At 59.1% G+C, this 26,237-nt stretch overlaps 1 protein-coding gene across 3 annotated transcripts in view; it reads right to left on the bottom strand.

The window, feature by feature from the left end:
• The window catches only part of Stx16 (syntaxin 16), a 48,931-nt gene extending 23,395 nt beyond the window's left edge, over positions 1–25,536 (bottom strand). For all 3 annotated transcript variants that reach the window (XM_048349664.1, XM_048349666.1, XM_048349668.1), the window contains exons 1-2: positions 25,525–25,536; positions 13,881–13,900 (exon numbers count right to left, since the gene is read on the bottom strand). The gene's annotated coding sequence lies outside the window, so the exon portion shown is untranslated. The remainder of the gene's footprint in view (positions 1–13,880; positions 13,901–25,524) is intronic.
• Positions 25,537–26,237: the final 701 nt, after the last annotated feature.

Raw genomic sequence — 26,237 nt, 5'->3', positions numbered from 1 at the left:
GGGCACAGCAGTCAGAAGGCGGCCTCGCCCTGGCTATGCCCAGGCGCGGCATTCGGACTGTGAAAAGTTTGAACTAAGGAAGGAAGGCAGCCCTAGAGAGGTCACACACACGGTGTGCCGTCATGTCCATGCGCGTCCTGACCCGCGTTGGAAGGGAGCGGGAGAAGGATGTAAATCATTACATCCCAATCTTCCTTGGCTGTTTTATTTTCTTGTCAAGTGGCTTAAACTGGGATAAAAAAAAAAAACATTCCCTTATGGCCAAGTATGTGTTTCCTTGGAATTGAAATCTAGGTTGATGGTTTTGTATTTTAAAAGCTCTCGCGGTGACTCATTCTTGGCCCAGGGACCCAGTGCTGAATGCTTTCCGTGCTTGTGGAGCCGCAGTGTCCTGTTTCTTGGTCCTTGTCCCCACGCTCGAACGTGTTGCCAATGTCTCCAAGAAGTCCCCTTGGGGGACAAGTGTTTGCTTGCCTGTCACTGGCCTGATCAGTGCCAAAGGGAGCCATCACCGCAGGCTTGTGCCTTTAAAGCCAGGCTTCCCCGGGGCAGGCAGAGGTCTTCAAGTGCTGACAGGCCGGTGGTGAGATACAATGGGTTTATATGTGAGACTTGCATCCTCCGGTGCAGAAGTTTCCACGAGAGAGGGCTGGTACGGAGTCTCCCCTCATGTAATCATGTAGTATGATTTATAACCGCTGCAGCCCTGCTATGGGAGAGAGCTCACGTGGGCTCCTTACTCCCTGGAAGGCATCATAGACTCCAAAGAAGAGACCGGGGTTGTGGGAACGGAACGCTCTCCGAGCACATTTTCCAGATTCCTGTCCAGTGGCTTGGGAACCCAGATGTGCCTGCCATGTGCTGTCTCGCGGAGAAGAGGGGCTTAACCCGTCTCAAATGGACATCTTTGAACTTGGGCCTCCCTGTGCCTGTAGAAAACCAGATGCTCCTTATTTTACCACAATGAGCAGAAACGGGCCCCAGGTCTAAGAAATGTGTCATTTGCACAGAGCTGGCATAGCAGGCAGACGTGGGGAACGGCAGCTCTGGGTTCACTCCATCTACCCACATCATCCTGCAAAGCCTTGAGGATTTCCAAGCCCAGACAGTGCCGCTGTGCGGCTTGTCTTCAGCTCTGACACCTCTCTCCCGAGCCCAGGCATCCGTTTTGTTTGGTCCCAACCTCGTTGGCTTTTTAATTCCAGATGATTCAACCCATCAGCGTTTCTAAAACTCTATCCATGGTGGCTAGTGCCTCGCTAGGACTCAGAGGATGTAGGCAGCCTCATCACGCGTGACTTTTTTTTTTCTAACAGACTCTTAACAACCACACGTCTCTTTCCCTTCATCCATCCTCTACCCTGCAGCCACGCTGACCTTTCCAAAGCACAAATCTGATCATGTCACTGCCTGATGGAGGCCCTAGAACAGCTCCCTCTGGCCACAGCAGCCCATCTCAGACGACACACAGCAGAAAGCTAATATTAACTAATGACGCGCCTCTCTTGGTTGGCAGAAAAAATTAAGCTAATTGATGGACTAGTCTCCCTCTTAAGTGTTTCTCTCCTCTTTCTCTTAAACCATTGGTCCTGCTACCACATGGCTGGGTTAGAATACATGGATTTATTCCAGGAGCACGCATTTCATCACAGTTTTGCCTTCTTTATGTTTCCATGGTGCTCTGCATGCTAGTCTTCTCGCCTCTCCCAGGGAGATGAACGCCAGCCGGGCAATGTCGTTCCCCATGGCACCGGCTGCCATTGCAGGACGAGGCAGGCCCTTTCCCCTTCTGCTTGAGGAGCCCTTCCTTCAGATTCCATATCTTCCCCCACAGCCACCATCCGGTGGCCTCAATGTGTGTGGAATGGATGAGTGAATGAATGGATACCCAGAAAGATGAGCTTGAATGTACTAGGTCCCAGAGTCGCCCAGACACATGAGCCACAGGAAGGGACAGCATGGGCCGAGGGTAGGAGTTCTTCCACTGCGCTGGCCTTGCCATGGCCCACCCTCCCTCGGGGGTCTGCGGGGGCCTCCCTCCCTCAGAGGACTTGGATCCACTCCTGCTTTGTCCACATTGTGGGAAACAAACTGTTCTTCTCAGAGCCCCTCCTCAGTCACCCTCGAGATGCAAACAATCTCTCACATCCTGGTTTTCAGTCCCGGAAGCCAAGAAAGGAGCTCTCTTTGGTAACAGCACATGCCAGAAAAACATATCTGTGTTTCTACAATCTCTTTTTTTTTGGGGGGGGGGCTCCAGATGCTGCTGCCACATGTGTCTTGAAATACATCAGCTCCTGTCTTAACCATCACCCTTGGCAGGAACATGAAGTTGCTGTGCCAAGCCAGAGCTCACCACGGTGACTCACCCCTTGGAATAGAAAGGAAATCACTGTGTTTTCACGCTAGCAGGTATTGAGATGCAGCCAGCTCATCCATTTCGAGTTATTTGTTTTTTTGTGCACCACCCCCTTCCACAGGCCACAACCATTGACCTGCTTGTGATGCACAGGGCTGGACTCTCGCCTTCTCCACCTGCAACTTTGTCACCAGTGGGTGCTGGCTGGCCACAGGGCCATGTGTAGAGCAGGACTCCTTTGGGTGATGAATGACAGAACTCAAGCAAATTGGCTTAAGTTAAAAAGCAAAGCCATGGTCATTGGATGGATTCGGCCACTTCTGAGCCCACGTTGGTGAAGATGCTGGTGTCAGATCCAGCCAAACAGATCCACCATGAACCAATCTTTTCTGAAACCAGCATGTTCCAACCAACAGGGCTGCTGGGTGTCCAATGCGGCCCGGTTTTCATCCCCTCGTCCTCTCCACACTGCCCTACGGCCTGTGTCCTTCCAGCTGGGAAGGGCTACCATCCAAAAAGCCCATTCTCTCCACACCTGAGTGCACACCTCTATTCCTCCTCCACACCAGACTTGTAGTCTTGACACCCACAAATACAGCCATCTGTATCGCTGCCATCCACGCTTCTCTTTGCCCCTGCCACCTGCTCATGTACGTCCATGACTAGAGCACCAAAGTCTCGGGTTCTAAAGACCAACCTCACCAGCACCATCTGTCCTACCGTCCCTTCCTCCTGGAAGGTCAGAAATGTCCAGTAGCCTAGTGAGACTCCACGCCTCCAATGTTGACCTCAGTACCGAATGTTTTCTAGGCCATCAGGCTTCTAGAAAGATCACCGTATTCATAGGCTTCCGCTAGTGAGGTGTCTGCTTAGTAAACCAGAAGATGTGAACTGAACTTTTCCTCTGCAAGCTAGAGTGGCCCAGGACCTCCTGGCCGTGCCCAGCTCCTACTCGCCATCTCTCCAGACTCTGCGTGCTGTTTCTGATCCTGCTCTGCATCAGATGTGTGCTCCTGGCCATCCCTGCTTCCACCCCTACCCCCTTCTCCAGGAAAATTCCCACTTGCCTTGATCTCAAGCTCTGTGGTCCTGGGGGGGGGGTCCCTGCTCCCCTCCTGGGACATCGGCTCTTCTTGGTGCACACAGGTGGCTTACAGTAGGCACCACCTTGTCTGTGTTGTCTCTTTTCACACCTGTCTCCTCCGCTGGACCGGGAGGGGAGGGCAGGCGCTGGCCAGCTCACCCTGCAAGTCTTTAGGACCTGCTGCATGGAATCCGGAATCCGGGGCCTTCTCCCAGCTCAAATGCCTCGAGGGGGTTTTGGTTAATGAGGAGGTTATATAAACCCAGGGCAGTGATTTTGTGTCTCCAGCTGGCACATCCCCCTCATTTTGAAAGGCCAACTCATCCTTAGCTGGCAGTCTAAATCAATTTGCGCCTCGAGCTTGGGTTGTCTGTGACAGGCACGTGTCTCTGGCTCCCTCTTTTTCTTTTTTCTCTTCTGAAGCTCAGTTCTGAACCCAGTTAAGTGTTTTCTCTTGGCTCTATCAGATGGAACATAACTGTTCCACCCTAATGGGATTGACAACCTGCTTCATGTCTTTTTGATGGGAATGAAGGCCAATTGAGCAGGAACTTGTGTCAAATTATGTGTGGCAACACGGCTGGGCATGGGCCCTGCGTGAAGTTCATGCCATCCGCTCTGGGGGCTCTGTTTTCTCTGGGTCTGGCAGCTCCAGGAACTGGGGGGGGGAGGGGGGAAACCTGTGATGGTTGCCCTCTGAAGCAGGTATGGTTTGCTGCAGGTCTTTAAGGACAGAACTCGATGGGGCCAGGAATGTGTTTTTGCAAGAATCCCAACGTAACTAGGGGTGACAGGGATGAGCAAGAGAAGAGCCACAGGAGCTCCCTACACCAGGACGTTTTCTAGCCCTTCCTTGGTGCCCCAGGGACAACATCCAGCGATCAGTGGAAGGATCTGACTCAATCAGTGAAGAAGTCAATGGATCTATTAATACAGGAGTAATAGAGAACTCCCTGGTCTTGCATGGCTGGGGACGCTAGTGTTATGTAAGATGCTCTGCTCTCAAAGAATATGCAATCTAGCTGGGGACACAAAACCAACAGACGGGAAACAATTAGTGAGCAATGGAGCTTGAAAAAAAAATACGGCAAAGTGACTATCCAGGCGGCAGCAGTTGGGAAGAGGGAACGATGGTGTTTTGGTGGCAAGCCTGCATCACAGAGCTGGTGGGAGACCGGGGCCTCGAAGGGTGGGAAAAGGCTTCCCAAAGGGGAGGGTGCCCCAGACAGAGACATCCGGGGCAACGCCGAGGGCAGGTGAGAACCAGCGAGGCAGCCATGTGTGTAGGGAGGAGATGAACGGAGGGCAGACTCGGCTCCCTCGGGACCTCTGGCAACGTTCACATGAAGCATGGGCAGTGAGACTGGCAGCCCCAGGACAGCGGAGGCCCGGCTCTGGTGTTCCTTCAATTCACAGACCTGTTGAGTAGCTCCAGTTGGTCAGGTGGACCCCAGGGGCAAACAGGACACGGGAAGGCAGCTGCAACAATACCTCACGGTAATGGTTACGGCAGAGATGGGTGCACAGTGCCCAGAAGCCAGAAAAGGCAGCCAGTCTTCATGAATGTGCTTTCAGCCCTGTCACAGAATGCATGGGGAAATGGTCTTCTAAAGGGGAAAGGTTTGCTCGGGGTTCAGAGTTCCAGAGGGCTCGGGGTTCAGAGTTCCAGAGGGCTCAGCGGTGCACAGGTGGCAACATTGTCTTGAGGGGCTTTTAGTGAGGCAGATTACCACAACAAATAATGTGTGGAGAGAGGACAAGAGAGGCAAGGAAAGGAAAGAAAAGGAAAGGAGGACAAGACAGAGAGAGAGAGAGAGAGAGAGAGAGAGAGAGAGAGAGAGAGAGAGAGAGAGAGATCCTTCAAGGGCACCTCCAGTGACCTTACTTCCTCCAGCTAAGTCCCATCCCCCAAGATCTCCACCATCTCACAGTAGTATCACAGACTGACAACAATCTTCCAGCACTGGGTGCTTTGGAGAATACTGAAGATCGGAACCATACACAACCTAACACCTTAAAAAGCTAGGTCGGCTTCCTGGAGAAGTTGCCATTTCTCCTGAGTTCCATAGATCACAAGTAGCCAGGCGTAGATGGGGCAGCATCACAATCTAGATCCATCTTTCCAAGAAACTGTGGTCCAAGTCTACGGAATCACATGCTGCCATTCAAAGGAATAAAGCAGTTTATATATTTTTAACTTGGAAAGACTGTGAGATGCAATGCCAAAAGAAACCCCAAACTCAGAATCTAGAATTTCATGTGAGAAACATATATATATATATACACATATATTTATGTAAACACATGTATATTTGTATACACACATATTTATATACATGTATATATTTACACACACACGCACACACACATATATATTTGGTCAATGACTAGGTCTTTCTTCCCTGGAAAAGAGCCACAAGAAGTGTGGGAAACAAATCGTTCCCAGCAAAAAGAAAGGGAAGCGAGAACTGTGAAGGAGTCTGAGATTTAGCCTCAGAGCGCAAAGATTCCAAAAGAGGATGTCACGTGACACCAGAAAGACCCTGGGGTCCCTGGGAATCTAGGTGAGGCTTGGGGCTCTGAAAGGAAGGGCCCGCCCCATGGGTCTGGGCCGCCGGGAGGCGGGAGGCAAGCCTGGAGCGGGAGAGGGCCGGAGCGGCTGGACGGGCTGGCCACACCGGGCTGGGGTACCGGCCTCAGAAGGTCACGCCGGAGCTCAGAGCCATTTCACACTCCATCCATCAGGGCCGCTGCAGACCTGTGATGAGGGCCGGGGAATGCGCGTGCTTGGCTGGCACTTCGGCTTTTCCTGGAATTCTCTTTCTCTGAGGCTCACAGTTCCAGTGGGCCGCCGGGGAGGCTCTTGCAAGATGCGGAGGGGAAACTGTAGGAGGGTGCAGCCGCCCCTCCTCGCTGCGAGCCGTGGCTGGCTGTGCTCTGGGATAAGGGGCTCCGTGTCATCCGGTAGCCTCGGCACTGCTCAGGGCCACGCTTCAGGGCAGGCGGCTCTGCTGTCCTGGGGCTTTGTCTGGCTCATGAGAATGGGGTCCAGCTTGCTGTGCTCTCCAAATTTTAGATCCCCACCCCGGTTCCCAGGACCAAAGCAGAGTGGCTTGCTTAGATTGCTGTAGTTCCGAGCCCTCTTCAGACCCAGACTTCCCAGGCAATGGAGGGGGACGGGACCCAGCTAGACAAAGACCCACAGGCAAGCCAGGGACCAGGGGCCAGGCCCTGCCGAAGCACGAGAGGCGTCCTCCAGGGACAGGGAGGAGCCAGGCACAGTGCTCCCAAGGACAACCAGCTCAGGGTGAGATGGGAAGCCAAGATTGGCTCCAAACTTGTTGGGTTTGGAAGCCAAAGTAGGGAGTTTCGATTTTACACTTAAGAGCATTCTGGAGCGAAGGAACCTTCCAAAGTTGGCACGTGAAGGTCACACACAGATCTTCCGTTGAAAAGTAAGGATAAAGACAAGGTATGTGTGTGTGTGCACGCGTGTGTCTGTGTCTGGGTATGAGACAGAGAAAAAGAGAGAGGCGGTGAGATCACACCTTAATGTTTGCCTAGGCTTGACTTACAGACCTAGCACAGCTAGGAGGCCCAGATCCCTGCTGGCCTCATCAGAACTCCATCTTTCCAAGGAAATCAGACTTACTCCTTCCTGCCAAGGAGTTCTTTCCAGGGCCTCTGATAAAAAGCATTATGGAGCCGAATACCTCGTGTGGTTTTACACTCCATTTCCCCAGGATTCCATTTGTAACATCAAGCACTCCTGTCTCCTTTCCTCGGTATAGTTTCTCACTCCGCTCTGCCTGGAACTGGAGAAGACAAAGGAGAAAACAGGGTTGGGAGTTGGGTTGAGTTCAGTAGAACAGCCATTTCGGGCGGGGACTCGGAGCCAAGCAGAGGGGAAGTCTGGCCAGATCTGGCAAGGGCAGCCATCTTCCCGAAGAATCGCTGGTCAGCCCACACATTCTGGCGCAACCCAAGACTCGCGGTCTCAGCATTTCTGTCTAATTGATTCAGAAATAATGAGTGTGTTGAACAAATGCCTAGAGATTGGATAGCCTAGGGAAGTGGAGGTATTTGCTCAAGGTCACTCGGTGACTCGGGAGCAGTTTGAGCTTGCAGCCAGCCTTTTAGCTACCTCTACACACACACACACACACACACACACACACACATGCACGCGCGCGCACACACACACACGTGCGCCATGCTGAACACCTCAGGACAAGAATGACTCTCGTTCCACAGTCCCTGTAGAGACTAGTGTCCCTGAGAGGGCATTCTGGACCATTGGTGTCATTTCGTCATTATTTCTCACTTAGGTCTGGACCTTGATCAGGATGGGGTGGGGGGAGGGCAGGAGGGAGGGATGAAAGGACACAGACCCACCTAGGATCCAGTGTGTCTTCACCAAATGTTAGGCGGGGCCCTGAAGGTGGACAAAGGTCCGTCCGTGAGCGCCAGCCGTGTCCTCTGAAGAGGGGCCGCTTCGACCGCAGGCCGCGCTCCGGACGGAAGGACACCCAGGCTCCTCGACAAGGCCATGGCGACCTCCACTGCTCCCAGACTCGCGGTCGGCCCACCGAGAGCCTACAAGGGTCTCGGTGGCCCGAGTGGAGTTCCCTCCCCACCCCCCGGTGCTACGCGGCCCATACTCTGGCCTGGCCATACCCTGACTAGATACCTTATCCTGCCTGCCCACACCCTCTACGCCACTCGCCTGGCTCTCTTCGTTCTGCTGGCTCACCCACCCAGCAGACAGCTATAGCTGCATCAGAGCCACTGCCCGCCCCTGGCCCCCCACCACGGGGGCTGAGGAAGGGGCGGTGGCACCCCTTCCCAGGGGAACCTCGGGTGTCCTTACCAGAACACCCTGGCAGGCAAAAAGAACAGGAAGCCCTACCATGGGCCTCCAACATGGATTTCCTTATCTTCCTTTGACTCCACAGAAGGCCGGGGGCCTGTGTGTGCTTCATTCGTCTCCCTGTGGTTCTCACCCTGGCGAAGGCCTGGTAAATATTTGCTGAGTGAATAAAAGAATAAATGAATAGGAAATGAATGAATGAATGTCCTGAGAGAGAAAACGAGTCCTTGCTGGGGGGGGGGGGCCGAGGTGCCCCCCTGCTGCTTGGGGGTGGCCGTGGGCGTGCGGGCTCCCGGGGCAGGAGGGGCCGTTGGCACCCACCATACTCTTGAGCCTCGGCGCTGTTTGGACAGCCGAGGTGCTGGGGGTGCGGCAGGCTGAAGGCGTTCCCGGGCCCGACGCCCAGAGCCCCCTGGGACTGTGCGGAGGTCCCAAGAGGCAGACTCAAGATGGAAGTCGGATCCCGCTCACTGCAGGACCAACCTCTTTGCCTCTAGTCTTGGAACCGATCTGGGGATGCACGCACGCCATGGCCATCACCCAGAGGCTCCGGGATGCCCTCTCCTCCCAGCGGGGGGAGGGGGAGGGGGTGGGGGGGCAGACTCCCGCCCGCCAGGCGGACTCATGTTCACATCCCGTGTTCGCCTGCCCTCACCGCTGTTCAGAATGGAAAGCTTGCGAAGCCCTTCTCCAGACATTTCTACAGACCTTCTCGACGTGTCACAGGTGCGGAGGGCCCGATGGAGATTCTTCCCGGGAGAGCCTCTCCTCCCTCGTCTCTCCTGACTTCCCTCCCTCTTCCCCTCCCGTTTGTTTTTCCTTCTCTGTTTCTTCTTGCCTTCTTCCCTCCTTCCCTCTCTCTCCCCCTTCCCCCTTTCTTCTTTCTTTTTCAGTAATGCTTTGGTCTCTCCACAGATTGGCTCGACTCTCTTTCCTCGGATGGAAAAGATCATGGAAAAGTTCCTGGCACTTTCTATACAGTGGTTTTTGTCTTTAAAGGTGAACCGGATCACTTGTTAAAGAATCAAATAAGAAAGAGGGGAGAAGGGAAGGCAGGAAGGAAAGAGAAGAAGGAAGATGGAAGGAGGGAGGGAGGGAGGGAGGGAGGGAGGGAGGGAGGGAGGGAGGGAGGGAGGGAGGGAGGGAGGGAGGGTGGGTGTTGCTAGGTGACTGACCCAGGTCTTTAAGAACACCCTCTCCCTAGCTCCTCTCTGGGTCAGTTTGCACGTCGGGTGCGCACAGCTGTCTGTGGCCAGCACAGTCCCTCCAGACAGGAGGACAGGCGGCCTGGGAAGCCGCCAGGGTGACGGGAAAGTAACTGCTCCAGCTAGGGCCTCACCGACTACGTCCAGGCAGCACCGCCCCAGCTAATGCTCCACATGGCTCCAGCGGTTGCCAGATGTGCCCTGGAACCACTCCTTGGTGTTCTCACCCAGAGTCCCCGAATTGTTCCCCGGGGGCCAGCGAGGAACTTGGGGGCTTGGGCTGGAGTAGCATCTTGGGTCTGCTTTGCTGGGGACGCCGTGCCTGTCGGGGTCAGAGGCTCGGGTACAGGCAAGGCGCTGGGTTCCCGTCTGGGAGCACGAGGACCTGGGAAGGCAGTGGGGGCCGCGAGGCCCTCCAGGAAGTGCTCTTCTCTGACCACCCAGGCCGAGGAGGCGCTGCCTGAACTCGACTTTCATTTTTCACCCGCCCCACCCCCCACCCGGGTTTCTTGGCTCTGGAAGAAGTGGGAAAACACATCCAGAAACCACACTGTGGATGCTGGGTTGAAGAGAGGAAAGACTGTACAGGAACTGAGAGAAAACACCAGCTGACAGGCGGGCTAATAAATCACACCCCCACGTATGTGCTCTGGGTGTGGCTCTCTATGGCGTTTTTCCTTTCTCAAGAAGAGAGCATAAGCTCTGGACACACAGACAGGGCCCATTAAACAGAGCCTTTCTCTGGCCTGCTTTGGGCAGTGTTCTTGGCAGCATCCATCGAGTGAGCCCCAAGTCCCCTTCTCTTGCCCTGGTGGGAGGCAGGGCTGTACATCCCACGGGGCAACTGTGCCCTGAGATCTGCCTTTGGGCGTGGGTGGGTGGGGTGGGGTTTACTACCCACGGTCCATGAGCTTTGAAACAAGAAAGGCGCCTTTCTAGCCAGGGCCAGGGCCACCCCAGCACCCGGGGCAGGGCCAGGTACACTGTAGGTGCCCAGCAGGCACAGAAAGAACAACTTCCTGTGTTCCGATTGGCAGGGCAGTCGACCTGTGTCTGTCTGGGCACCTCCCATCTCCTTCCTGTGGGGCAGCCTCATGGTCCTAGCTCTCTGCTCTCCTAGGCCTCTCTTTCCACTTAGCTTGCCGCCACCAAGCCATAAAAATATCAGAGACATAAACTATTGATCAATCAAGAAATCTTTTTTTTTAATCTACCATGTGTACCCACTGGATCAAGACCTAGAAAGTATCTGAGGATACTTGGGGAGGAACTGGGGTTTTGGGTAAGGAACAATGTGCCAATACATGGCACTCCTGACTCCACTCCTCTTTCCTGGGCTCCTAGAAGACATTGCTAATCGATTACCACACACACACACACACACACAGCTTCAGAATAGCGTTCAACATATAGCTCCAGGCTGTTCATTCCTCCCAGGAAAAGATCTTTCAGCCCAGGGAAAGAGAAAAAGGTCACCCATTTGGCCAGCCAGACATGTTGTATTGATCCCAGGAGAGCAGATCTCACAGATGGATTATCCACATGCTTCCCTAGGCTGAGTCTCTGTGGGAAATGGGACTCAAGAGCAGCCCCGCCCTTCGTGATGGAACCCGCGAAAACTTCCTGCACCATCGCTGCTCACCTTTGCTGAGGTAGCCACAAACGCATTTGTCTTAATAAGCCTGAGTCCTTCCCCAGCCCCCAGATCCTACTAGAACTGTCCTGTGGTCCCATATGATAGCTTTGTGCACATCCACAGAGCCGGCCTGGGCCTTTGGGTCTGCTATCCCTGTGTCTGGGACCTTCTCTCCCACTAATGGCTGCTTCTTCCTCTCCTGCGAGACCAACTCAAATGGCTCCTCCTCAGAGAGGTCTCCTGACACACCCTTAGCAGCTCCTCCTGTAAGACCGTCCGGGCACCCTGTTTAATTCCTGCAAACTGGCCTGGCCTGCTGGCATGGTAGGCCCAACACCTGGGAACCGGCGCCTGATAACCAAGGGTGAATGAGGCTCCCTGGGTCCCGGGCAAGGGCAGCCATCACCTGTGCCTTGCGAAGAACCCCACAGAACCCGGGCCCCTGCTTAAGTTGCCCCCAACTCACCCCCTGTGAAGGACCTGTGTCCCCATGAACTCCGAGTCCTCACTGAAGTTGACTGCTTGTCAGGATTTTTTGTGTGTTAGCTGTGCGCCCGTCCTAGGGCTCGAACTCAAGGCCTGGGCGCTGTCCCTGAGCCTTTATGCTCAAGGCTAGTGCTCTACCACTTTGAGCCACAGAGCCACTTCCGGCTTCTTTTGGGGGGGAGGGGGGAGGGATGTTAATTGGACAGAAGAGTACTATGGACGCTGCTGCTGCTGCCGGGGCCGGCTTCGCAACACGATATTCAGACCCTGACCTCTTAAGTAGCTAGGATTAGGGAGCCGCCAGTCCCCCACCCCACCCCAGCCCCGCCCCTGCCCCCGGCTGGTGCTTTTTTTAAAGAATTTTTATGAGCACGTGTTAGTGGTCCACGAAGGGGCAGGGGTTCACCGTGACATTTCCACTCACCCATACAATGTATCTGATTACACGCGCCGCCCTCCTCTCATCCCCTCCCTTCTTAAAACAATTGCCACAGATTTCATTTTTCCAGTTCATACATGCTAATAAAGTGCCGCCAGCCAGCTCCCCACCCCCCCACCGCTCCCCCTCTCCCCCGGCCTTCCCCTCACCCCACCCCGCACCGGTCCTCACTCCCAACAAAGGCTGCTTTCCTTGCCTGCGATTCATTATTTTCCGCCGTACAATAATTGTACAAAGAGGTTTCACTGCGGGTAATTCACACGCGCATCTATTATAATTTAGTCAGATTATATTATAATTTAGTCAGACTGTTTGGGGGGGCGGTTGTCGTGGCGGAGGGAGAGGGGAAGGAAAGGATGGAAGATGGGTCACGTGGAAATACACGGGGTCCGTGTAGACGGAGAAGGAAAGCCCCCCCCCCTTGCTGCTGGACAACAGGCATGGCGGGATGGGGACAGCGCCCCCTGTGAGGCTCGGTGAACCCGGCTTCTGAGCCCCGCCCCCCCACGTGCCCAGAGGCTCGGCCTCCCCCGGTCAGCCCAGGTGGGGCCCTTAGGTCCCAAACCCTTAAGCGGGGCACTATGGAGCCAACCATACTCCCCTGGGCCAGCCCGGCTCCAGGCCAGAACTCTGTCATCGAGGCTTTGCCTTGCTGGGGGGCGGGAGGGGAGCCCCTCTCCTGCCTCTCTGGCCTTGGGTGGCTCCGTGCCTCCCTCGGCCTTTGGCACCATCCCCCCATCTCTGCTTCTCTGTGTCCCGTCCTTGCCTCTGCTCGTAAGGCCTCGGGGATCTGTAACTGTAGCTGCAAAGGACTTATTTCCAAAGGAGGTTGCTTCCTGAGATTCCTCCCGGGGGGGGGGGGTGGAGCTCCTCCTGGGGTCTTCCGGTGGCTGGGGACTCCAGGGTGCTCTGGGGAGGCCAGACATGGCTGTCTGTTGTTTGGGGGTGGGGGGTGGCAGAGGGAGGTGAGGTCACCCGGATGCTGTCAGCTCCTGCCTTGCCCTCCGCTGTGGATGCGTGCGCCGAAGTCTTCTTGGTTTCCTAGGAATCACCAGGGCTAAGCTGAGACCTCTAGGTGCTCCCACTGTCACTGTGGGGCTGACGGAAGCTGTTGCCCCTGGCCGGTGACCCCCGAGGGAGGTGTGAGGCCTGGGGCTGCCCCCAAATCAGGCTTTGGCTGGGAAGCAGGCTGTGTAATAGACGCCCCGAGAGCTGTAAACCCCAGGCAGGGACGAGACATGGTTTCAAATGCTCCTCTTTGCAGGAAATAATCTGCAGCCCAGGCGCGTGGCCTTCTGGGCCGAAGCAGGGTCCCCTCGCTGGGACAAGGCCTCAGGTGGCGTTTCTACCCACGAAGGCACAGCGATTCTCCCGCCCGCCTCCTGTCCGGGATTAGCTGAGCAGAGATCGGCCCTCGTGGAGTCCCCAGCTCACAGGACAGCAAACCGCCAACTGGGAGGCACGGGCGCAGGGTGAGGACGGGCAGGGGTGGAGGGGGGGGGGGGAACCCAGCCTGGAAGGACTCCTAGAGGGTCCCCACGGCTGCCCGGAGGACGCCCCGCACAGGCCCTCCCCGCGCTCCCCTGCATTCCCCATGGTGGAACCAGGAGACTGGAAAGCGTCGGGCCCAAGAGCCACCATCTTGTCCGGGGTGGCGGCAGCCTTGATTGGAATCCACTCCCTCGAAGCCGTCGGGGGCCCCATCTTCCTGGCCTTCTGTGCATTGTCGCCTCAGTCTTTGGTCAGGGAGATGTGTCGCGGGGACAGGAAGGGCCATGTTCAGCCACAGCAGGCACAGAACCTCCAGGCCGCCGGACGCCCCTTCCTGACCTCTCCGGGGATGAGTGGGCAGAGATGTCTACCCGCCAGCCCTCTCTTCTTTGAAAGCCACAGCCTCTTCTTAAGATCAAAACCACCACTGCCGCCCGGAAGGGCCTCTGAGCCAGGCAACTTCTCGCCCACGGAGGAGGGCACCTTCACAGTCACCAACAGGAGCCTGGAACTAGTGACTGGATTCCGGAAGGCCTCGGCGGGGGGCACGCCCCTCTAGGCGGCTACAGAAGTACTGGCGTGGTGTCTGGCCTACTGAAGAGGTTCAGCAGTATTTGAGCAAACTCAGCCGTCACCCTAGGAACAGGAATGGCGGCAGCGGTGGTCCCCAGGCACACAAACACAACTTGTCGGGAGGGACACCACCTCCTGGCACCGTCCTAGGGGCCAAGCATCTTTGGGGATCTTCTGGGTATGGGAGACAGTCAATAGCCCTGCCACTGATCAGGGTTGAACAGCCACTCGATGCAGCGGCGGAGGAGACGGTCAGGGCAGTGTCTAGGGAGGGGCGCGGATGATCAATGTTTTAGGAACTCGAAGCGGGGAGCCATTTTTCCAAGTCAGGCAGAACAGACAGACACCGGGAGAATGATTGCGCACGTTCAGAGGAGGGGGGTTGTTGTCTGCCAGGGTCATTGCCCCACAGCTGGAGTTGGGAGAGAAGAACCCTTTAAAGGAGAGAGAGAGAGAGAAGGAAAAAGGAGCAAGTCTAAGATTCATCTCCTCGCCGATCTCGCCCACTGCCCAACTCAGGAAAGCAGCCCGTCCCAGGACAGGACACGCAGAGCCTGTGGACTCAGTGTTTACGCCCCTTCCGGCCGGGCGGGCTCTCCAGGACCGGCCGCCCTTCCGGCCGCCCCTCCAGGAGCGGGGTGGCAGCTCAGCATTTGCACGACAGTACCCGGGTTACAGAGGTGAGCTTTGTGCCCCCAAGCAGCCCAGCCATCTCTCCGTTGGCACACAGGCTCCCGTCACGTCGCAACAACATGGCTTTCAGAGAAGTGAGAAGACTGAAGAGTGCTGGGATTTGTTGGGTGTTTGTTTGTTTTTTGCCCCTAACTTCAAGAGGCTAAAGCTGAGAAGTTTCTTTGAAGTTCTCAGGCCCTGGGTTGTGTGAGGCTTGGTATCTATTAAGAAAAGACTCCTTTCATCACAGCTCATACCGTGAATTGGCCCACAGATGCCCAAGGCTTTATCTCCTCGCTCTGAGACAGGCCGTGGGGGGCGGGGGGGGGGGTCGTCTGCTCGCTTAGAAACCTCAGCACTGGTTGGGGAGATGAGCAACATGTCTAAAGCGCACACAGCTCTGTGAGCCCCCCTTGCTCCCGGGCTGCGGCGGGCAGGGTACAGCTGCCGCTCAGCCCAGTGGGGCCACTTGGCTGCCCCTGTCAGGGAGAAAGCAGATGGCTGGTGATGGATCACGGGCCTGTCATCTGTAGGGGGCCAGCTGGTGATGTCACAGCTGGGGAGGGGCCTTTGGGAGCCAGGATCGACCCCTGGAGAAGGATGTTGGGCCGGAGACTGAGTTAGACACAATGCTCCCCACCCCTTTTCCTTTCTCAAACCTAACTGGCTCCATCCCCTCGTGAACATGCCGACATCTGCAAAACCCCCAAATCCTCAGAGCGAGAAGCCATGCCAGCCCCCCACGCCCCCCTTCCCCCGTGGTCGCCCTGGGACGGTGCTGGAAACCTTTCCATGGAGTGAAGAGGCCAGGCTTTGGGCTCCAAATCGGGGCTGTGTCCTGCCGGCTTCTCTAATACTAGCTACTCATCCTTCTCCTTTACAAGAGGAGCCTTGGAAACGGGGTTGCGCTAGCATAAGAGGAAACGACACAGGCCTGGCGGCAAGCCCAGGGATGGGCTGGCTTGAGTTGAGGTGAGTCCTTACCACCCAGGAAGGCACCACTGGAACAAATGGCCCCTGACTCGGGGTCCAAACCCTGCAGTGCTGGGCCAGCCCACTGACCTCCTCGGGGGTCAGAGGACAGGGCCAGGGGCTGCAAAGACCCGTTTACCTGGAAGTCAGGGGCAGGAAGCACCAGGGAGTAGAGGTAGTCTGACCAGGCCCTTTCTCCAGCCTTGCGAGCATGCTCAAGACAAGGAAGGGCTGGGGGAGAATTTCCGGGCTGGACACCATCACAGCTTGAGAGGTAGCAACAGCCTCCTGTTTACAGGACAGCCTGGGAGGTGGCGGGCACCGGGGTGGGAGAGGGAAGGGATGGGGGAGGGGTTCTGTTGTTCTTCTCAATGAACCATAAGTTCCGTCTGTGCGGTTCCCCAGGAAGGTGACCTTCGCATGGGAAGTCCTGGCAGTCACTTGCAGATGGGCTCTCCGCGTGACAGGCTGACAGAGAAGATGTCACCAAGTATTTCCTCACCCCTTGGAGCGGTAGGAGGAACCGCCCGGCATGGCCAGGAAGATGAAGGAGGGAGGAGGGGGACGGCTTTCCAGAGACGCCGGGTGGGACATCCCCCCGCACATGCCACGTGGCAGAGGAGAGTCTCAGGAGCAGAAACAGTCATGGTTCACAGCCCGTCCTCGAACCCACGGCACCAGCAAGGAGGCTGTGCCAAGCACAGACACTCCTAGGAGTGCCCCCCCCATCGCGATCGAGTCCAAACTCAGTGGTCCTACCAGAAAGCAGTAGACATGGCAGAAGAGAGGCTATAGAAGTGGTGGGGCCAAGATTTGAACCCAGGTCTCCATCTTCCATCCCCCCACCCCCCCAGTTTGGCCTCCTAAAATGGCTTGCTCTCTCCTACCACCCTTCCACCCCGTGAGCAGCTGGGCCACTCCGACACCACCCCCTGGTTCCCCTCCACAGATCCAGGTCTGCCTTGCCCAGGTCCGCGGGGGATGCCAGGGCGCCGGCTCGTGGTCGCTGCCGTCCAATCTATGGCCCCGGGATCAGGCCCGGCAGTGCAGCCCCCGCCCCCTCCAGGACACACCTGAAATGCCAAAGCAAAGCCTCAACCCAGCCACCTCTGGGATGGCGGCCCGGGGACCCCAGAGTCACTGCTGGGGTGACTTGGAAAAAGCCATCCAAGTTGTCAGCCAACGGCAACGTCAACCAACGTGGCAGGAAAGGCCAGCATGTGGCTTCCTCCCAGGGGGTCCTGGAGACTCGGAGCAGCATTCCTGATCAGAAGACCCACTGCTTGGGCTTTCTAGAAGTTTCTGCTGCTAGCGTGATTTCTTTCTGTGTCACCATTGGCAACAAATGGATCTGTAGGCTCTACAAATGGCTTCTCCAGCCCCCCACGGTCCAGCTTGCTGAGGGAGGGGCTGGTGATGCTCGGGTTCGGGTTGGCTGAGGGATCTCACCTTGCACCGGGGCAGGATGGCACCTGCCCTCTCCTCGTTCCTCCCTGAGGTAGCACGAGGGAGAGGTAGGGAGACGCCAGATTCCAGGCGGCCTTCCCTCCGCGGGAGCTGGGGCAAGCCTGTGTGTCTTCGCTCCTCTGTACATTGGGACCATCTCCCCCCACCCAGCAGCTCTCAGCTTCCCATTGTAGACATGGGCCGGGCGCGGGGCAAGAACTCAGGCCTGGGGTTCCCTGGTGGAGGGACGGAGTCACAGACAAACATGGGTCTCAAGGGGACAAATGACAGTTAGCAGGTGCACTGGGCGCATGCCTATGAAAAGTTCAAGCATAGAGAGGACAGAGAAGATGGAGAAGAAGAGTGGGGTGGGGGGGGTGTCTCTGCTAAGTTCTCTCACTGAAACCGTCCTGCTGCTATTTGTTCTGGAAGCCAGAGGACTGTGCGCGGTGCGTGACAGGCCTGTCCTGCCTTCCCGTGGCCTTGCGTGCGGAAGCCGGTCTCCGTCCACAGACACGAGCCCAGTTCTGCCCTCTCCCGCTGTGCTCCCGACAGGCCTTGCCCACGCACCAGTTAGTTCCCACTCAGACCCTGGCACCGGCTACCCTCGAGTTCCTTGGGCCCTGCCCCCGTCGGCCCTGCGCCCTGTCTGCCCTGTTCATCCACAGGTCCTGGGCTCCCAGTGAGTGCCAAGCCCGGGGTTGGGATGGAGGCAGGAGGCCGGCGCGGCCCTGGCCTCGTGGGGTTTGCGTTCCAGTCCTCCAGCCCACCAGCAGGGCTCCCCCGAGCCCCGCTCCAGCTCACAGCCGGGCCCCTCCCTGGCATGGTGAGGCCTGGACTTGGTGCCCCGTGACACTTTCTCTCGAAGCTTCCAGACCATCCTGGAAGGAGGCACGGATGACCCTGGTCAGGACGAGCGTGGCTCTCCCCGTAGGAGCCTCATAGAGGCCCGGGCATCAGGTGGGACCCCACTCCTGTAGGAGGGAGCTCCCCACAGATGTAGGCTGAGCATGGGGGGAGCTGGCCAGCCCCCCCTCCCCGCCCCAGGGCTCCTGGGAAGGGTCATCTGGGCCCCAGCCGGCTGCCCTCCGATCTGCGTTGCCGGCTGGCAGAAGGCAGAGCTCGGGCGGCCTGGAGTCGGGGCTCTCCCCTCCCCCTCGCGGCTCCGCGCGGCTGGCGGGGGGCCCGGGCCCCCGGGAAGGCGTGGGCGCAGCTCACAGCTGAACGCGAAGGCCAGCGGGGAGGCCGTGCCCAGCGAGGCCCCCGCCGCCCGCCTGCCGCTCCGCGGTGACTCACTGGGCTCCGGCTCAGACGCCGGCTGCACACTGATGAGACTCGGGAGAGACAGAGGCGCACGGAGAGCAGGGCTGGCGGGCGGGGGCACGGGAGGCCAGGCTGCCGAGCACACGAGGAGCACCCTGCACACTCCCCCCCTGCCCTGCCTCCCCCTCCCCCGCCCCTCCTGGCTTGGAACGGAGGCTCTGAGCCCAGGGTCCCCCCACACCAGGCCTAGGATACCGTACCCATGAATTCCACGGGCATCTCCAGGGGCTTAGCCACCCTCCCTGCCGGCCCAAGCCAGGAGCGGGACCGAGTGCACACACGTGAAAGGGAGCTACCAAGAGGGGTTCCGGGGGCAAGAGGCGGCTCAGCGGGCCTTGTCTGGGTCCCCGGCTGAGCCCTTGGCTCTAAGAACCAGGCCTGAAGGTGTGGCTTCTGCACTTGCTCCCCACCAGGACGCACCTGGTGACACACATCATGGCGGCGCCAGTTCACGCTTTGTTCTTGGTTCTGAATGTCACAGAGTGACCTGGTCGTGTTCCCAAAGAGAGGTATGAGGGGAAAACATCAGAGGCCCGTTCCCCTAATTCAGCCCAAGGTGAACCCCGAACCCACAATAACGTGATCCCAACACATCTGAAAACAGAGCTCTAATGCCATCCACAGTCCAACCCGACACCTACTTGGCGCTAACTCTAGCTCCACACCATTCTAAACCCAACTCAACTTCAACGCCGACCCGGAACCATCCAGCCCAATCCAGCCCTGCTTCAACCGCAACCCAGCCCCACCTGCCATGGTCTGTCCCCCAAAGACTCAGTGTCGGTCCCCAGTGCGTGAGTGGTGGAAGATGAAGGCTTGGCAGGGGCCTGGAGTGGTCAGCCCCCTGCTGACTCCGTGGCTGGGTGACAGGTGGTGGGGTCTGGCTGGGGGACGCAGCTCACCAGGGAGCCCCGGAGGGACCCGTCTCCTCCCCAGCCCCTTGTCCTCTCTGCTCCCTGGCTGCCTTGAAGTGAGCAGCTCTCCTCCACCTTGCCTTCCACTGGGCTATTCCTGCCCCGCCCCAGGCCTAGAAACAAGACGGCCAGCCCACCGTGGGTTGGAACCTTGAAAATCATGATCCAAAAGAACCCTTCCTCCTCTGTTTCTCTGAGCTACTTTTGACCCAACCACGGAAAGCTAGCACACAACCCAAGTCAAACCAACCCAACTTTAACTCAACCCAGTCCAGACCAACTTTATCTCCAACTCGACCCAACCACCCTCTTGTAACTCTCATCTCAACCCGATCCTATGTCCCCAAACCCGCCTTCACCCAGAAACTGACCCCTGAAAACGCCCCAGGAAGGCCTTCCAGGGGTACCAAGCAAGCCTCCACGCTTTGAAGTGAAACAGGTAGATGCTTCTCAGCTCAATATCCACAGGAGCCAAAGGCCTTGGAGAACCAGGAGCCCCGTTCGCCTCCCGGGACAGCAGAGCTCCTGGACAGGCCGGGCTGCGGTGGACGGCGGAGCCCCGTGTGCCAGAGGTTGCTGGAACCGCCTCTGACCTCATCTCATGTGCCTCTTCTTGGAAAGCCTTCGGTGGCTCAGGTCGGCGGGTGGGGGGGGAGGGGGGGGCTGCCCGGGAGAGGAGGGCCCTGGGAAGGAGGGATCTGAGAGGGGCAAGGCCCCGTAGACACCCGGGCCTGTGCCCTCCACTGACAGCAGCAGAGACGCTGGGTCCAGATGTGGCGGCAGCGCGGGGCACAGCCCCCCAGTCTCTGCTGCCTGTCGCACTGGTACCTGGCAACCGGGGGCACCCGCACCCCGTCTCCCGCAGTTCCAGTCCATCAACACGGAGACCGCTCCGCCTGGGAAAAGGTGACTCCTGCTGCCTCCGCCACCCGGGCTGTTCCAATCTACCAGAGGGCAGAGGATCCACCAAGCCGCTCGGTGCCTCAGTTTCCCCACCTGCAGAGCAGAGGGGGCAGAGCTCCTTGCCAGCACCGAGCACGGCCGTGCGCACCAAGCCCAGCTGCGCCCCGGGCTCGCCACACCGCCTGCGCTGGGCCACCACGCCGGCGGGCGGCTTCCGTGAGCGCGGGTCCCGGCGGCCACCTTGCCTGAAGTCGGGCCTTGCTCTCACCTCCTCCTCCTCCACGCTGTTTTCTTTCCTTCACGACTCGTCGCACATCTGTAATTAGATGTTTACGTGCGCCATTCTTTAATTGTGTGCGTTTCCTCTACCAGATGAGTACCCTCCAGCCGGCGGGGGGCGCGGCGGGGGCGGCGTGGGGGGGGCGGCGTGGGGAGGGGGGCGGGCGGCGCAGCCCTGGTGACTGGCGGGACTCAGTCAATGTCAAAGGCAGAGGGGAGGGGCCAAGCCACCTGCGCACAAACAGGGTGACTCTGCCGCCGTGGCCCGGCCGGGCAAGGCCTTCCGGGGCTGTGGCCCAACGCAGGGAGCCCCGGCCGAGCCGCTCCTGAGCCTCGGCCCCATGGCTCCCCGGATTGCCAGGTTTGGGTTGGGGGGGGGGCAGGCATCTGAGAGGGGTTTGGGTAAGGCCACGCCTGCAGCTGGCTCTGCCTGGGGTACACTGCCCTCTGGGACACATCCAGAGCCCCCTCCTCACCTGAGCCAGGCAGGTGGGGCTCTGCCTCTGCCTGTGGCCCACAGAGAAGTATTGCTCAGTCCATCCCAGCTCACCCTCGGACCCCGGCCAGGCAGGACATGGCTGAGCTGGTGGGGGCGGGGGTCTGGTCTCAAGTCCTAGCTGACATGCTAGGGCTGTCTGGAGCCCGGATACAATTAGAGTCCCACTCCCACCCCCTGCACCAGCCCCCTGCACCACCCAGGGCTAAACGTGCCTGCGGTCCTCCCATTCATCCGTGCTAACCCGCAGGCCTCCGCTTGGCTGACTTGTTCGAAGCACCATTTCCCCAAACGGAGCCACTGCAGTTCAGTGAGAGAGAAAGACCTCTGCATCGTCTCCCTCACCCTCGCAGAACGAGCAAACCCTCTTCCTACAGAGGAAGGGGCGTGCAAGACCCAGAAAACACCCAGGCCACCAGAGGACGGATGGACAGACGGACGGACACGAGTGGAGGGGAGAGGCCAGGCCCGGACGTCACAATAATGTCTAAAGCGAAGCCAGCACTTGGCTGGAACCTGGATGGAGAGTGTGGCGGGGGTTATACACTTTGCCCAAACTCCGAATCCTCCACGCGTGAGAAGCGTCCCCCACATTTTGCTTTTCAACCCCAGACAATAGATGGGTGCTTTGTACAAAGTATTTGCCACACGGGAGAGTGTGCGGTGTGAAGAAGCCGGAAGTCGCATGCAAGGAGAGACCAAACACCAGAGGTGCTGGAGGGGGGGGGCTGGGGGAGGGGGGGCCCTCCATGTAGACCACCTCTGTCACCAGTGGGGAAGGTTATACACCAAAGATGCAAAACATCAGGATCTTGGCATCAGCAAAGAGCGGTGCGGAGCCGCCGAAGCTGAGAGGGCTGGGCGGGGAAGGAGCTTTTTCATACAATGAGATTCTAGAACAATTAATTAGCGGATTAACACACAGGCCATTGTGTTTAATGGCTACACAAGTGCTGTCCAGCCTGTCACAAACGTCCACCGTTCTTGTCTCTGTGATTTGTATGTCCTCATGGCAGGCTCAAGCTGTCTGGCAAATCAGGAATTGCTCCCGTCATGGGAGGGACCCCATCATTCTCAAACGAGCTTCACCAGCCCCCCTTACCCGGGGCAGAGGGAGGGGCAGGGGGCCACAATCCTACCTGGGGCCTTTGGCCAGTGGGCACCACGTGGAGCCCTCAATCTGTAATAAATAAACACTTGTTCAGTAGAGGAGAGAGAACTCCTGAGCCCCTCATTCTGCCCTCTCTGTCTCCAGAATAGGTTGTTGTCCCCAGGACCATCTCCAAAGGACTCTGACCCTATGGAACACTTACGTCTCTTTCCCTCCCACACCTGGGTCATCCCGGAGCTCAGCACGTGCTCCCCACCGACGCCCCTTCCGCCGTCACCGCCCAAGCCAGGCACGCATTCCACAGACAGGGCCCCGTCCACCTGCCCGTCCAGCCTGAACACCCCTGCCCTTAGCGGGGGCCTTGCCACCTGGAGAGACGCACCGCGAATCGCACAGCTCTGGTAGAGGGAGCCTACAGGTCAAGGTGAACTTAACCCCCCTCGGGGTCTGCAGCAAAGTGTCAGGGATTCCTCCGAGGAGACGGGGCCCCCCAGGACGGCCCAGGGTCCCAGGCGGCCCGGCAGTGACCTCTGCAGCTGGAGGCGGCCCCTGCCTGGCCCTGCTCCGGGAAGTGGGCAAGGTAAGGCCGGAGCCGCTCGGCCCTGCGCCCCACCCACGGGGGCCCACCGCCCTGTCTCCTGAGAAAGTGGGAATCCAGGGCACCCCCGTGCCCGAAATAGCAGCCCCTCCACTGGGCCTCCACGTCCTGCGGAAGCTTCCGGAGCAAGGAGGAACAATGGGGATTGTGTGGGTCGTGGGGCCTCCCAGGCAGGAAGCGGGGGGCCTGTAAAGCCCGTGCTGACCTCGGCCCCACACCACAAGGCTGAGCAGAAGCCTGGAGGGAGGGCAGGCTGTCCCTCCCGCGGGGCGGCCAGGCTTCTCCCCAGAGCCCAGCGGGTCCCGCGGGCTGCCACTGGGCCAGGAGCCTTGCCACGTCGGGGCACCATGTGTGGCAACCTTCATTCCGTTCCAGCGACGGCAAGGTCACCTCATTGCAGAGGACAGGGGTGAGGAGGCCACGCGTGGAGAGCCGGGCTGTGGACAGCCCCGAGGAGGCTTCTATGGTGGGGGTGAAACCCAGGGCCCAGGCCGGGAGACTGGATGGTCTCCCTCGAAGCCAGTGTCTTCCAGTTCGTGTTTGAGATGGGGTTTCACTTGGCCGGGACCGGCCTCCATGATTCTCCTGTCTCGGCCTCCCAAGCAGCTGTGACTACAGGCAGGCACTGGGACACCTGGCTCTTCGAGAGACTTGGATTCTCACCCCCAGGGACCAGGGCACACTGGGACACGGAGGAGGCACCTGGGCGCTGAGTGAGGGCCCGGGAGAGGCGGGGACCCCGGGGGAGGCCCGTCCTCGGAGCTGCTGTTCCCTGACCCCGAGGGAGGCCCGTCCTCCCCGAGGTTACGACGATCGTAAGGCGGGTTGCTCTACCCGGGCTCCCGCCCCTGGGTCGGGGCTGACGCTGGCTGAAGCCTCCCTGTTGCTGCTCGCGTGAGTTGCTCTGGCGATTTTCCCTGGCCCAGCGGGTGGTATGCACTGTATACGGCATTAGGCACACTGTACCGGAGAAATGCCATCAGGGTCCCCAGGAGGGCATGCCAGGATCACACGGGAAAGCAGCTAGCAACTCTCGGCCTGGTGCAGGGGCTACTTGCAAAAATACACGTGGAGTCCTAGTTGAAGTGCAGCCCAGAGCCTGGGCCGTGACGTGATGAGGAATGGGGTTTGGCCCCCCCACAAAGAACCCCCATAGGAGGAAATCACCTTCACACACATGAAGGTGCACACGTGAGGCTTTCGCAGCCCCCCCCCCCCCCAGATTGTACCAGTCCCTCGGGAGGGACGCACGTCAACCAAACGTGCAGGAGGCCCAGGCGTAAAGCCCAGCCTGCTCGTGCGTTTAGAGAACACACGTGACTCCAGGCCGGAGCGGGACCCCGGGGGCTGTTCCTCCCAGCTTGTACGGTGGATGTGAAGGACTTCGGGGTGTCCAGCAGACCACTGAAAGCCGACGGAGGCCCGGCCCCCGTGACTCGCGCCTGTCATCCTAGCTACTCGGGAGGCTGAGATCTGAGGATCACAGTTCGAAGCCAGCCTGGGCAGGGAAGTCCATAAGATATAGCGGTAGAACTCTAGCCTCGAGCATACAAATACACAAAAGCAGGGGACCCCGGCCTTGGCCTGTGCCGGCGGGCTGTGCCAGTGCCGCTAAGCCCTCAGAACCCCGGCACCGGTGGGAGACTGCGGGGGTGACATCCTTGGAACGGAAGCAGAGCGGTCTAGGGTGTGACTCCCCTGGCCCCGGCCACCCAGAACACCCAATCCGCGGCCTAGCCGGTTGCCCTTTGACCTCGCGTTCCCCCTTGGGAGGCCTGGTTCAGCCCGTTAGCAAAATGGGGGAGAAGGAACAGGCCGGGCGAGGTCTCGGGGGGCAAGGTGGTCCTGCGGGAATGGAGGTGTGCAAGGAGGTGGGGGGCGAGCCAGGCTATCGTGGGGGTCAGGGCAGGGAGACGAGGAGGGGTCACGTCAAGGCTGGTGGGGGTGGGGAGGGGGGACTTCCGGTCGCCCTGCCCGTGTCAAGCACACGGGACACACCTGGGACTTTGACGAACGTCTGGGGGCCCCCGGGATAACAGGGTGGGGGCAATCCTCCAAAGGTGGGGTGGGGAGGCATCCGCGGGGACTTAGCAGAGGAACCCACAGGGCACCGGGCTGAGCTTGAACAAGACACGCGCCTGGTTTATCCGCGAGGGGCCCGGCGCCGCCCTTCCCACAGGCCGTGGGACTGTCTGGAGAGCAAGAGGTGTCCTGCGCTGGGCGGGGGGGTGGCGCTGGGGGTCCTCCGACGCCCACTTGGCAGCGCCCCAGGGAAGGCGGACCCGGGGAGGCCCTCCTCACCCCGATGGGGAGCCTGAGTGAGGCGCGCTTGCGGAAGTCCGTCCTGGAAACGAGTGGAGGCTCAGGGATGGGCAGGAGCCTGGGGCGGAGTCTGCCCCCCCCCCCGTCCCCCCTCCAGGCAGACCTTCCCGTAGGCCAGGGCCATCTGGGCCGAGACGTCCACCGCTGGCGGGAAGGACCCACCCTGCCCGGGGGGCTGCTTCCCGCCCGGCGTCCAGATGGCCCTGGGAGCCGGAGGTGGGGCGCAGCGGAGCCAGGCCAGACGCCCTCCCCTCCCTCCCTCCCTCCCTCCCTCCGGTCTGGCGTTTGACTCATTTCTGGGAAGGGGATTGGCGTGCGCACTCCCGGGCACACACGTGTGCACACGCAGGCAGGCACACGGGACCCCACAGCGATCTGGCTGTTGCGTGGCGAAGCCTCAGGTTGGAAAGGCGCCCGGGCGACGCCCCGCCGCCGAATCCCTGAGGGTTGGGGGCCGCCGGGCCTGGGGGGGGGGGGCGCCTCGTAGGCCACTGGAGCATGGGCATCCTCCCCGGGCCGGGACCCGGGCAGGAAACCCAGAAGGCCGCAGCCCACCAGCTCCGGGGAGCCCGACGCGGGGCTGGGCAGGGCAGGGTCCTCCATGGGTCCCAGGGCTGCTCTGGCGCTCTGCCACGGGCTGGAGAAGCTTCTAGAATGAGCGAATGAGCAAACAAAGCACACAACTGGCTCCCAGGCATCCTGGCGACAGAGCTGGGAGTGACCGCAGCCCTGCCCGGATGCGGGACGGTAAACCGCGAGCCCCCCCACCCACGCCCCCCCCTCCCTGGCGGGCCCCCCGGGAGCCCGCAGACACGGCGGCTGGGATAACAAATGCGAACCGTTTTAATTGCTAAGTTCAGAAGCAATTTGTTATGTGTTAACAGACAATTAATAGTGCGACCCGCAACCGGGAAGAAAGGCCTCGCGCTCACGCACCTAACGGCACACACGGCCAGGATGGATGAAGGAACCCTCGCAGCACAGTAATCAAAAAGCAAAGCACTCGAGAAAACGGCCCAAAGATCCGAGCCGCCATTTCCCCAAAGATATATGAATAG

The sequence above is a fragment of the Perognathus longimembris genome, chromosome 6 (assembly GCF_023159225.1).
Source record: "Perognathus longimembris pacificus isolate PPM17 chromosome 6, ASM2315922v1, whole genome shotgun sequence".
NCBI lineage: Eukaryota > Metazoa > Chordata > Mammalia > Rodentia > Heteromyidae > Perognathus > Perognathus longimembris.
This window is presented reverse-complemented; position numbering and strand designations above follow the sequence as displayed.